The following is a 13,828-nucleotide window of genomic DNA, read 5'->3' as shown; positions in this document are numbered from 1 at the left end:
ATGAATAAGTGTGGCTGTCAGTATAACTGCCACTGTTGAGTTAAAGAAAAATTGGAACATCAGAAAGAGCATTTAAAAAAACTCCAGTAATCATTTTACCCATTACTTTACAAATAGGTTTCTACTTACTGATTCCTATGAGAATAAAAATGCCATAAGGAAAAAAAAGGAAAGCTCTTCTTTTTAAGTCAAGCTGGAGAATGAGTGTGTCAGAATACCCAGGAGAGATATTCAAGCTTCTTAGATTTGCAGTCTGATGTCTGACAGGACCTGGGTCTACTGGCAAGACACGGCACGTACTTTTCAGCTGTTTTCTGATGGGAAGCCGAGCTGCGGAGCCGGGTGAGGAAGCCATGTGTACCTGCAAGTTCTGGTGGATGAGACCACAGGCGTTTGCAGATCCTGCATGTTAAGCTGTTGACCTAGAGACCTGCAAAGTTCCAAGGAGCTCGTTTCTGCTCAGAGAAAACAGCTCTGATTGGCAATAGCAGCTAATAAATTCTTACTTGGAGGCAAACATTGACTTCACCTTTGAACCTCAAAGAGACTTTGGGAAGCTCAAAGCTTTTTAAGGAATTTTACCTTCAAGCTGAGGATTTAGGCCAGATAATGTCAGTGGGAGCATGAACGGTCAGCATCCTAGCATCCTACAGACAGAGGACTTGAGGAGTGTGGGGTCGGCAACCTGCCCCTCAAATGGGTCAGTGCTCAAGCCAGCTGCTAATCCCATTTAAAGACGTTCCTAGCACTGAAGTTTCACATGACCTCATAGATGCCCTTGATGTTAGAATCAGAGGGGCTTGTGACCATTTCCTCCTGTTTCACTGAGGAAGAGGATGAGGATCAGGGAGGTGCCCAAGGTCATGATCTTGTTTACAACGCAGTTCAAATATTTCCTGGTCAGAAATTTCCAGGACTAGCTTTGGTGATGTGACAGATAAATAGAACCTAACGTTTTATAGTGAAAATGATCAGAAGCTCTGAAAACAAGGAGCAGATGCAAGTCCACATGAAGCATGATTAGAGTGCACCTGGCGCACCTGCTGTGGAACGCAAGGTGGGAGAGACTCAGGCGGGAGTGTTCCTCACCGCCCACTAGGAGCATCTGCCCCAAGGACCGATGCCTGCCTGGCCAAAATGTCTTGACGTGAACTTTTAAGCATTGAAGGGAAGGCTGATGGTCCTGCAAGAAATGAAAAGGAATGCCAGTTGTAGATTGCAGGCTCATCAGTGAGCGCAGGACTGTCGCCACTCAAGCACCACCACCACCATGGCCAGACGTTGAGAAGTAAGAAGGCAGAAATAAAGAGGCAGAAAGACGGACACGAAAACCTGCAGCAACAGGGAAAAGTCTGAAGTTGCCTGCTCAGAACTCTAGGCTTTGTCACTTCGTAGGTTTGTGGTTCTTCCTTTTTGAGAGTTAAACAAAAATTGGTTAAATAAGATTTTTTTGTGTGCATGTGTATATTACCAATGAATACGATTGAGCAAGCATTTCCTGGGTGTCAATTTTGTCTAAGGCACTATGCTGGAGCAGTGAATATGACACAATCCCAGCCTGGAGAAGCTCTAGATAATACCATGTGAAAAATGCTGTAGAAGGAGTCTGAGGTGCTATAGAGTGACAGTGGGAAGGGTGTACAATGTCTAACTGCAAGCACTGAGCACTGCTTTAAAGAGAGTGACATAGGTATTCAGTCTTCTACTTTGTAGGGTGAAAGAGTGGGGCTTTGTGTTCTAAGCCAGGAGTCAATAGGCAAATCGTTTTTCTAAAGAGCCAGATAGTAAATATTTCAGGCTTTTCGGATCATAAGATCTCTGTTTCAACTACTCGAGTAGTTGCAAAAGCCACTGTAGGCAATACGTTAATGAACGGGTGTGTCTGGGTTCCAATAAAACTTTATTTACAAAAAACAGGTGTCAGGTCAGATTAACCTGAAAGTTACAGTTTGTCAACTGGCATTCTAATCCTTTGATGAGCCAAATCCCATTTAATGCTCACAACAACCCACTAGGGTATGTACAGATGAAAGAGAACTTAGGCAACTTGCCCAGAGCAATATACCAGTAAAGGGCAGAGGCAGGATTTGAACTCAGGCCACCTACTTTCGGAGTCAAACCCCCAAGCCCTCATGCTTCCCTTATTTTTAAGATAAGCTTACAAATCATATTCATGACATCCCCCAGCCCCATTTCTTCCTCCCCTCTCTGCCCCCTCTGTCATTTCTTTCCTTCTGTGTTTTTTGTCCTTTATTTTTCAAAAAGAAATATAGTTTTTTAACATCTACAATTTGTCCAGCACAGTGCCAGACACTTCGAAGAAAACATCAACAGACAATAACACAGAATCCCTGGATTCCATTGGTTTATCATCCCATCAAGGATACAAGGCACACAGAAAAGAATAAGCAAGTGTTGGGGGAGGCAGGAAGCTTCCTTCCTGCTCTGGGGGTGGCGGTGGGGGTGTCCCAGGTGGAGGGGGTTCACCTGTGTGAATCAGTTGGCCACTGTCCATCCAGCCCTCCCCAGAAAAGAGGGGCACTGTGTTTTAACTGGAGAGCCATAAAGAGGAACAGGGCACACAGAGCCAAGCCCCCTTCCTTCCCTTACCTGTTAGGAGCCAGGCTGCCCGAAGAAGAAGTGCTTGCTTTTGTCTCTCCTCTGTGATCAGTTGTCGCAAGGGTGGGATCTGTGCTCCAGGGAAGAGCTGTCCCCAGTGCTGCCCGTGACAGGGTGACTCGGCTGTAAATTCTGCTAGTCTAATAGCACATTTATCAACAATAAAGATGCTATTTTGTTCTCCACATGCCCTATTCTTTTGTCTTGTTTCTCAATTAGTTTGTGACTTGCTGGGGATGCCTGGCATTATCAGCCAGGCCTGTTGAATCCTCTAACAGCTGATACAAAACAGCACATGAGAAGTGCCCTCTGCCTCCCCCTTCCCCTGAAAAAAGGACACAGATTGCTGGTCAGAGTTTGGAGGAGGGAGAAGAGGTCTCTGTGGCCTTGGAGGGAGGTTAGGAGGCTTAGAAAGCTTCACTGAGGAAACAGACAAGTCTTCAGGGAGAAGTATGGTTCAGAAAGGATAATCTTTGAGCACATGTTTGTTGCTGTTTGGAATCAGGACCTTGAGTCCCACACTTTGAAGAATTTTCCTTGGGGCCTCTTCTCTGGGAAGAAGAAAGTCTGACACGAAGGATAATGTCAAACGTCCAGGGTGTGCACTGAATAATAGAAACTTAGAAGGAACTGTAGAGATAATTGTGTGTAATTCTACAGCAGTGAATCCCAAATGGGGCTGCTCAGAATTACCTGGGGATTTGAAAAAATATGGACATTCAGTTGCCACCCCTGGAGATTCTGATTCAGTAGTTCTGGGGCAGCGGTGGTGATGGTGGTGGGGGGTGGGGGTGACATTTTAACAAGCTTCCCAGTTGATTAGGCTGTGAGGTTTGGTACATCTGGCAGGTGATCACCCAACATTCATTTCAACCCTCCCAATGATTGGACTCACTGAAGCGGTATCATCCGGAGTAAATACTGGAGCTTTGTTGTCTCACACCAAGGAAATCAAGTACACAGACACACAAGAAGTGGATTTAGGAGTGAAGGTTTAACAGGCAAAAGAAAGAGAAAGGAGAATAGCTCGCTCTCCTGTGAGAGAGGGGTGCCTGAGTGGGACTGCTGGGCTGCTGTCGAGTGCACAGGATTTTATAGACTGGCTTGAGGAGGCAGTATCTGATTTACATAGGGCCCAAAGATTGGTTGGATCAGGTGTGACATTTTCATAGCATGCAAGGAAGCTAGATGCCCCACCCTAATCTTCTGTTATGCAAATAGAGTCTTTCCTGGCTGGAGCCATGTTGCCTGCTCCTTACTGTACACATAGATGACAGGGAAAAGAAAGAGATAACCGCCATTTTTAACATACCCAGTCCCCAGCTAGCCCCTTACTGTTGGCACAGCTGCTGGTATTCACCTGTGCAAGCTTCTGGCTTGTCTTTCTATGTCTGCAGCTTGATTTTACACACTGCTCTTTGTTGAAAAGAAAATGATTTTGGGGTGGCTTTCTATTAAAAGGAAAACATTACTTTACTTTTTTTTTGTTTTGTTTTTGAGACAGAATCTCACTCTGTTGCCCAGGCTGGAGTGCAATGGTACAATCTCGGCTCACTGCAACCTCTGCCTCCTGGGTACAAGTGATTCTCCTGCCTCAGCCTACCAAATAGCTGGGAATATAGACATGCACCACCACACCCAGCTAATTTTTGTATTTTTAGTAGAGATGGGGTTTTACCATGTTGGCCAGGGTGGTCTTGAACTCCTGACCTCAAGTGATCCACCTGCCTCAGCCTCCCAAAGTGCTGGGATAACAGATGTGAGTCACTCACGGGGCCCAGCCAATAATACCTTTTTAAAAAGGCTGTTGTTGGAAGATTCCACAAAGAGCCTCATAAACTGTTATATATGACACACAAAGAGGGCTTCGTGTCATGTTAGTTACACCAGTGATACCAACATCCAGTCTGTGTGCACGTGGCCTCTCTCTCTCTCCTTAGACTCTTTCTCTTTTCATTCTTTCACTTTCTTTCCTTCTTCTCTCCCTCCCTCCTTTTCTTTATTATGTCTCCTCTCTGCTGTCTCTTTTTTCATTTCCTTTTTCCTTTCTTCCTCCCTACCTCCCTTTCTTTCTCTTTTCCTTTATTCTCTTCCTCTCCTTTCCTCCCTGCTGTTTCTTTTGTGTGTGTGTACGTGTGTGTGTGTGTGTGTGTGTGTGTGTGTGCAGAAAGAAGAACCTGGGAGACAGAGTTTTGTTTTGAAGAGTAGTACCGTTAGCATGTATATATACTGTGTTCTGGAGAGTCTTGCCTCTACCACGTATAACAGGATGTCAAATGTGGCTTTTATTTTGTTCTTTTTGAGTTTTGAATTTTGGCTAAGGACTCAGTCTGAGAACAGGAGATGTCCAATCACCCATAGAAGAAATGTCAAGGGATTGTGAAGCAGATTTTGCATCCCTGAGCTTATGGCCCACCTTGGAGTATATAAGAAATCCTTAAAAGATACAAAAATTGAAGGGAGAGGATTTCTTTGAATGGGTTGTCAGGGTAGTGGGAGCCTCCCTCACCTAAAGCCAAGGAAAGATGGCTTCAGGGTACCTCCAAAGGGGCTGACAGGAGTTCGTCGACATTTGGGGTCTCCAGGCAGGTTCTGGCTCCTCATGCATGTCTGAAAATTAGAAGCTAGAGGCTGGCTGGGCAGCTGGCCAGTGGCAGAGTGGAAAGAAGGCTTCTGGGCAAAGAGCTCACCACTCAGAGTTGTGTTTCCCGAGCACCAGTGTTGACCACACTGAAGAGATCTGTCAGTCATCTTGAGGGACTCTGGCCAAGATGACCCTTGGATGGCAGCATGCCCCAGCAAAAGTGTGGGGGACAGAGTGGGGAACTGCCTGATGCTGGGGATGTTATAACGGGCAACATTGCTCAAGTCAAGGGGAATAGAATCTCCTTGCTGTTGGCTCCAGAATCCATGCTCTGCCTCTTTCTTCCCTCCCTCCCTCCCTTCCTTCCTTCCTCCTTCCTTCCTTTTTGAGACAGGGTATCCAGAATCCATGCTCTGCCTCTTCTCCCTCCCTCCCTTTCTCTTCCTCCCTCCCTCTCTTCCTTCCTTCTTTTGTTATTTTTTGAGATAGGGTCTCCACAATCCATGCCCTGCCTCCTCCCTCCCTTCTCTCTCTTCCTTCCTTCCTTCCTTCCTTCCTTCCTTCCTTCCTTCCTTCCTTTCTCTCTCTCTCTCTCTTTCTTTTCTTTCTTTCTCTCTAGATAAGGTCTCACTCTGCTGCCCAGGTTGGAGTGCAGTGGCGCCATCTTGGTTTGCTGCAACCTCTGCCTCCCAGGTTCAAGCGATTCTCATGCCTCAGCCTCCAGAGTAGCGGATTTGCTGCCACACCTGGCTAATTTTTGTGTTTTTGGTAGAGATGATGTTTCGCTATGTTGGCCAGATGGTCTCGAACTCCTAGCCTCAAGAGACCTATCCACCTCAGGCTCCCACAGTGCTGGAATTATAGGCATAAGCCATTGTACCCAGCCATCCTCTGCCACTTTCTAACTGGGCAAGTTACATACCACCTTGTGCTTTAAAACCCCCACCTGCACTATACAAGTCTATGTCGAGGGAGCACCAGCCCTGGATTACACCCATATGTGTCTTTCTAATTTTTCCTTCTAATCTGTTATGCTCTGGGCTGAAGCCTGAGGGCTTTGAACTAAACCCTGTGAATTGGAAGGAAGTTAGGAAGAAAGGGGGCTTCCTCCTCACTGCGATGCTCCAGGCTCCTCCTTCTTCCCCCAGCCCTGCCCCAACGAATTCCCAAACTAAAGCAGGCCGGAGCTAGGGAGAAGCAGGGAACGTTAAATAAATAAAATAGAAATCAAAAGTTGAAATACGGGTAAGAGATGGCCTTGGTCTGGCCTGGAGTTGGCATCTGGGTGACTGGAGGAGCTGTAAGATCTGGATGTTACCGGAGTGGAGAGAACCAGGGCCATAGGGAGCTCAGGCATTCAATAAGTGCAAGTGTAGAGATTGTTTTGAAACTGGCTTTTCTGGCAATTGCTTTTAATTCTGCCCAGAGGTCTTTGGAACAGAGAAATATCTTTTAACTCTTTCACTTCATGGATTGGGTAAGCAGTGGTATTATTTCTGGGGGGCAGTCACTTCCCCTCCATGACATCCAAATACTGCTAGAAATATTGGAGTTTCCAATTTCTCTAGGAGAAACCTGGGCATTTTCTGGAATAAGGAAAGATGAGACATACTGGCCTCAAGGCAAATTATCTTTGAGGCTGACTTTCAGAATCCTTTTAGTAGCTCGGATTTTTCACAAAAATTCATGGCTAGGTTATTCTGCAAGTTACGGGAATCTTTCTGGGTTTTTCTAAGTGTTTGGGCACTTCCTTATTCTTGGGCAATTTTCTAATTTTATTTATTATTATTTTGTTGTGGTCATTCCTGTTTTTCTAGGAGATCCTCCTGTGGCTTGAAACTTCTAGCTAATATTTAAAGTTGCCCCTGAATCACATGCCTTCCTTTCCTAACTGTTCAGGTATCTTTCATTTTGGCAAATGACAGTTACCAGCTGTGATTAAAATATGGAGCCAATGCTTTAGGACTGACACAGAAGATGGTCTTCCTGCAGGACAGATGGCACCTCCGGCATTACTCAGACCGGCTCTCTAAACCCATGTTGCTTTGGATGTGTGCCTGAGGTCAAGGGTCCCACCAACTTGTGAGTAGGCCCCAGGCCAGTTTACCAGATGGATGAGGATGAAAACGGCCGAAAGACCACGCAGGGCCTAGAGTGAGTCTCTGTACAGGGAGTGGTTGCAGCATTTTACTATCTCCCCAAAGAGGCCCTTGTACTTAATGCAAAAATTACGGTTCACCATGAGAGTTAGGCATTTAAAGAGAAATTTCTGCCCATTAGGACTGACACAGAAGGTGATCTTCCTGCAGTGTCTTCCTGAAGATGGTCTCACTTGGTTCTCTCACATGGAATCAAGTGAGAAAACTCTGAATCTCAGCCTTTATCTGAATTGACCAAAAAGGCTCTCTGGGGACAGAAAACTGGAAGTTTGAATAGTCTGGTAACTTTCTCTGTCCTGGAAAATCCTGAGGGTAGAATGTGCCCGCAGAATGTGTGGACCTGGGCCGTTGGGACACTGGAGTGATGGCCCCAGATGGCTCTGTGGACAGATTGGGGTCTGGGGGGTGGACATCCCAGGGCCCACAGAAGAAACAGGTCTTTAGGACGAGTTTCTTCCTCTTTTAGGGCATTTTTCCCTTTCTCTTCTGCAAAGTGTTTGTGCCATAAATACCCTGTCTTTTGTACAGCTGATTTGGAGTTGTCTCTGTGTGTGGCAATTAGGCTGGCTCTGGATCCTGCCAACCCAGTACCATGGGGGCCCTTGCAGGGGGACAGGGCTGGGATACTAAGAACATCATGTGCCGATCTGCGGATCTAAATTTATTTTTGTCGAGCAGGCAACATGTTTACCTGGCCAGGAAAGTTGGGAACGCAAGGCTAACGATATGTGCATTCCAGACACCTAAATGACTTTCTGGGGCAAACTGCAGGCAGCCTTCAGGGTTTTGTAGATGGAGAAAGAGGGGAAAGGGACCCCGTGCAGACAAGGGAGCTAGCACAGGAACCTACTGATGGCAAAGGAAATGTACCATGAAAGGCACCTATTCTTCCCCATTCCAGGTGGCAGGGAAAGAAGACAAGAAGGAGAGCTGAGGAAACTGATAGCTATGCTTTTCAGACCTCCTTCTGCCTTAGGCTGTAAATCTGAGTTTGAAAGGCATGACTTCCTCCACCCAGAGAATGTGTCTTATGACAATGTGAACCATGCAATAGGATAATCAAAGAACCATTTGATAGAAAAGTTGGGAAACAGGTGAGCCCCAGCATCACAAGTGTTCCCTAGCTGGGTGTCTAAAAATACAGATGTATGGAAAGGTACTTATGCCACATTCAACGCTGCACTCATAGCCCTGATTCTTTAGATCCTATGCAGAACCTATTGAACAGACCTTACTATTTGCTAGACATTATCCTCAGTGCTTTACCATTGTCAGCTCATTTGGGTCTCATAGCAACCCTATGACATAGGGACTATGATCATTCATGTTTTACAAATGAGAGATTAAGTAACTCCCTCAAGATGCAGTTATCCCAGAGCACACAGCTCGTGTGATGCAGACCGGGATTTGAACCTGGCTCCTTAGTCCAAACTCTCAACAATCAGGCTTTGTTTTAGACCCCATGACTCTAGCTAATTAGCAATGCCCATGTCTGTAAGCCTTTCTTCTCTATTAGATGAAGAGCTGCTACGGACAAGAATCATGTCTGGTTTAAACTTTGTTCCTCCCAGCGAGTAATGCCTGGTACCCAGTTGGCAGTCAATGAATGTGTTTGCAAACCACAACCCTAGGCACCACTGGCTGTGCCATTATCTCCCCCAGGGCACGAGCTGTAGAATGAACAGCTTCCGTTCTTATTTTGCACCCCAGCTACTGCTCAGATGGTTTGCCGCATCGCTCAGGTTCTGTACCCTTGACTTCTCCTGACTGTTTATTATTGCAGGAAGCAGCTCCGGGCAAACAGCCGGCTGCCAACTAGGTGACCCACCTCTCGGGCCCGTCCATTCTGGCCACAGATAGCTGCCCATGGCAAGCCGCAGCGCTTCCAAAAGCACCTCCTCCCTCAGGATTTCTCTCCCCTGCCCCTGGGAGGTTGCCTAGCAACCTCCTCCTTCTTCCCCCCTCCCTGTGTGCAGCTCCACTCTCATTTTCCTCACCCCATCACCACCCCGCAAGCTCTCTTCAGTGTCATTAACCCCTGCATCTCTCTGCTTCATCATCCCATTATCAAACTTTGCAGGGACTCCATTTTCACAAGCAGCTCAGCCTGACCCAGAAAGCATCCCATCACTTTCTTGTCTTTTACAGTTTTGTAGGATTCTTCATAGCATCCTTTTAATATTAACCTCAATATCAAACTGCCAAAGAAAGAGGCAAAGACAACATGTAAACAAAAACAAAGAGAAAACAAAACAAAACAGATTATGATTGGAATTTCCTAAGGCGTTTATTCAAGCTTCACATAACGCTTTCCACCCTAAAAGAGTGTTATATCATACTGTCATGTGTACCATATGATATGACATAAACGTGGGATGGCATACAATATGATTAATTAACATAATATAATATAATATGATATAATATAGAATAGTATAAAAAAGTAACATGCAACATTTTTAATTATGCTGGCACCATGACATATGTTTTTCCTGTTGCCCTGCTTCAGAGCCTGGAAGAAAGGAAAGCTCCTGATTTTCTTTCTCTCTTGAAGGCCATCCACCTTCAAGTGGCCATCCATACAAGTAGCATGGTGTTGCCGGCCCATTTGCCACCGTTTTGCCTGCTGTTGGCCAAAGGCATAGTCATTCTAGGCAGGCAACAGGTGATGCATTGCCAACCCCACCTCCCGTACAGAGAAACACAAGTTACCTGAAAAATAGAGAGTCACCCCTTTTTAAGATTGGGCCAGGACATCTAGTTGACATCAGTCCTGAGTTTTTACTAGCAATTGTGCATCTCTCATTTCTGGCTTTAGGCTGTATTTCATCTACTAAACAGAGAAAAATGCAGGGTGACAGCACGGCCATGCTGTCAGGAGGAGTGAGCATGCAGGGTCCAGGGATTTATTTCACCAAAAACACACAACCTGTGACCCTCTGCCTTTTATAACTCGTAACTGGCAACCCCAGAGTGCCAAGTTGCTATAGAGTAGGACTCAAAGGAACACCAGTACTATAACGGTCCCCAGTGGTGCCTAATATCTAGAATGATCCTCAAACTTAGGAGTCCCTCTGAGTTTTCCAACCCCATGGGTCCTCAGGCTGGACCTCGTAATCTGATCAGAGCAGCCTGGGAGGGAGGCATGAATACCTTTGAGATAGCACAACTGGTGTGCCTTTGACATTTGTGGAAGTACGCATATGAAGGGGATTTCAGACTCATTTAGGATTATCATGTGTGGTTGTTTAGGTTGCATACCACACAGCCTCTACAATCAAATTGGGGTAGCTCTGGACCTTTTAAAGCTCACTGCTCTTCAGTTATAGCGAGTGCCTTCTACTCCTCCACTTCATCCTATTATTTCTTCTTTCAGCTCTGTTCTACCCGAACAAATAGCCATTTGTATACATTTGCATCATATTGGAATTTAAAATCAATTCAGAAACTTTCCAATCTGTATCTCTTCTATTTACTGAGGACTAGTAGAGAAGAGGTAAAGCCGGATGGAAGCAGGATGCACTCACACCTGAGCCCAGCCTCATCTTTCCCTGGCTAAATCTAGACTTCCCAGTTCTCTTTCTCTATGGGTGCACAGTCCCATGTCTAAATCCAGGTCAGACAGCAGAAGTGTAGGAGCAGGCAGCTGGAGAACCTGAATCCTAGGTCCAAAGAGACCACCACAATTTGCTAATAAGAGTCTTTATCCAAATTCCCCCTCCTCATGGTAGTTCGTTTCAATGGACTTGTTATTCTTTCTCTCTCAGGCTCTGAAGACTGTATTCTGTTAAAATTGCTACCATAATCCATGCCAGGAAAGTTGGAGGGCATGGATATGGCAAATAGTGATTTTTGTATACAAATTTTATATCACATGTTATAGAATTCATTCGTCACTACAGTTGTTCATTCCTACAGAATTTCTTTCAAGGTGTAAATGTTGAGTTTTGGGAGAAATTTTGCTAAATGCCATAAGATAGTGGGAAGAAATGTTTTTATCACCCTTGGGGAAGGTAGGTTTAATATTTGTTTTATATCATTATTATATTAATAGTATAACTACTATTTACTGGTGCCTGCTAAATGAAAGGGGCTTAGATAAATGGTTTATATGAATTTTCTCACTTAGTTTTCACAACAACCCTATGAAGTAGGTACCCCCTTTCTCATTACACAGATGAGAAAACCGAGGTTCACAGAGGCTAAGTCACCTCTGGTGGCTGGTGGTCATCCAGATGTCAGAGCTCAAATGCTCTTTCCAGATGACTTAAAGTTAACTTTAAGAATTCATTCTGCTCTGAGGCAATTCTTTTCCTGAAGCAGAAAAATCCACATCCAATTTTATTTTCTAGATTAAAAACCTAGAAACACTGCTAATTATGAATAAAGGCAGCAGCCGCTGGGAATCACACCTCCCTAAACCTTTCAAGATCTCTGGTTACTATATTGTCTTTTTTTCCCTATAACATTCTTTTTATTTTACTTTTTAAATTGACAAATAATAATTGTCAAATAATTCATGGGGTATGTAGTGATATTTTAATACATATAATATATTGACTAAGGTAATTGGCATATCTACAGTCTCAAACATTTATCATTTCTTTGTGTTGGGAACATTCAATATCCATCTTGCTCTTTGAAACAATGTATTATTGTTAACTATTAGTTTTTAACACTGTCTCATCTTTCTTCTCAGGCTCCACTTAATACACTGCCTTGGTGAACAAATACATGTTTGATTCATTTAAAGATAGGCCAGTGAACCCATTTTTCCCTCATTTCTCTTTGCAGTTTGCAGAATAAAGAAGGGACAATGTGGTCACCAGGTCAACATTAAGGGAAGGTTTGGCGGCATCATCTGCCACTCTGCAGTTGCCGACTCTGCCACTGGGGACAGCACATGCTTCCTTCTACGCTTGCCTGAGGTTTGTGACTTCAGGGCCCCAGAGCATTTCTGGAAGGAGTAAAATGAACTACATGGTCTGGGTAGCTACTCCTAAGTAGAGTTCACAGTCAAAGGAATACAAGCTGGGGAAACAATAAAGCAGTCTTCCTGAGTCATCTGTGACAATTTTTAAAAAATTTTTATTTTTATTAGAATAGGGCGACATAGAACCACAAAACTCCTACAGAAAATGAGTCTTCTGAGCACCAGTAGCCTCACTGTAGATCAATCATATTAAACCTAGTCAGAACCTACATGACCATTTGCTGTCCCCCCCAACCCTGGACAGCCCCACACAGTTGTGTGGGTTAAACACTGAACAACTTAAGGAGCACTACCGTGTACATTATCGATAGAAAACTTGTGTATTTGTTGCAACAAATTCCTGGCAGATAACATCAAAGTATCTTGATGTAGGGGTGCCTTGTTCTAATTCCTACAAAGGTGCCATATGTGCTTGCAGTGACTGTGTTACTCATTCTGGTGAAGAAAGCAGATGGCTCAGTGGTAGAGAAACCTTGAAGTGGGAACAGCAGTAGACAGGAAGTCTGTATAGAGAGATGAAAGAGCACCTGGGTCTGAGACCTGCTTTACCACCTCCTGACACTGCATAAATTCCTCAACTTCTGAGCCTTGGTTCTTAGGTACATCATAAGAATAATGATAGTAATACCAACATTACAGGTTTTTTGTTGTTCGGATGAAAAGTGTGTGTGTGTGTGTGTGTGTGTGTGTGTGTGTGTGTGTGTGTGTTTAGCCTGGCCTATTTTAGGCATTTGATAAATGATAGTTATTATTATTATAAACCAGAAGAGTTCAAGTTGAAACCAGGGTGCTTGGCAACCTGCCACAGCAGTTCTTAGCCCCCAGATAGAAAAACGACTTACAGGTGATGAAATTGGTCAAGAAATCTAATGTAACATCAAGGGGATCTATGATCAATACCCAGAACATTCAATGCTGACATTAAAGGTTTTAATAGAACATTTATTGTTTGCTATATGAAATTCTATCGAGTTGCTAGAAGAAAATGAATAGAATACAGCAGGATTCTCAGACAGACAAATATCTACTGATTCATTCTTTGACTAGTTGCTTACTTTGTGATGAGCACTGGGCTAGGAGGTAGGGAAGCACAGGTGAACATGTTAGTGCAGGTTAGGTTGAGGTCACAAATAGACCACATAGGCAATGCCTAAACACCATAGAAGACTGGATTTCTCATGTTTCTATTCTGAGGGGAGGCTCAGGTTGGAGGATCAACTTTTCTCCCACGTTCCGTCTGTGGCTTCTTCATCCCCAAGACCTCACCAATATTTGCAGCCAAAGCAAGAGGAGAGACCAGAGAGCTTTTATGGGCCAGAGCAGGAAGCAGCCCACATTACCTCACCTCCATTGCAGAGGACCTAGCCACGTGGCTAAACCCCACTGTGACAGAGGCTAGGAAATATACTTTAGCTTTGTGCCCAAGGAAGGAGAGAACAAATATTGCTGGGCGGCTAGTGGTGACCTCAATGG

The 13,828-nt window shown here is 44.6% G+C and overlaps 1 long non-coding RNA gene across 1 annotated transcript in view; it reads left to right on the top strand.

Annotated features, from left to right (window-relative positions):
- LOC135277727 (uncharacterized) overlaps positions 1 to 12,584 on the top strand; it is a 29,984-nt gene extending 17,400 nt beyond the window's left edge. The window contains exon 3 of the long non-coding RNA XR_010345324.1: positions 12,157 to 12,584. This is a non-coding gene — a long non-coding RNA (uncharacterized LOC135277727). The remainder of the gene's footprint in view (positions 1 to 12,156) is intronic.
- The last annotated feature ends 1,244 nt before the right edge of the window (positions 12,585 to 13,828 follow it).

Source organism: Aotus nancymaae, unplaced genomic scaffold, assembly GCF_030222135.1.
Source record: "Aotus nancymaae isolate 86718 unplaced genomic scaffold, 86718_ANA_hifiasm-v0.15.2.pri h1tg000033l, whole genome shotgun sequence".
Taxonomy (NCBI): Eukaryota; Metazoa; Chordata; class Mammalia; order Primates; family Aotidae; genus Aotus; species Aotus nancymaae.
The sequence above is the reverse complement of the archived record's forward strand: the minus strand, read 5'-3'. Positions and strand labels throughout refer to the sequence as shown.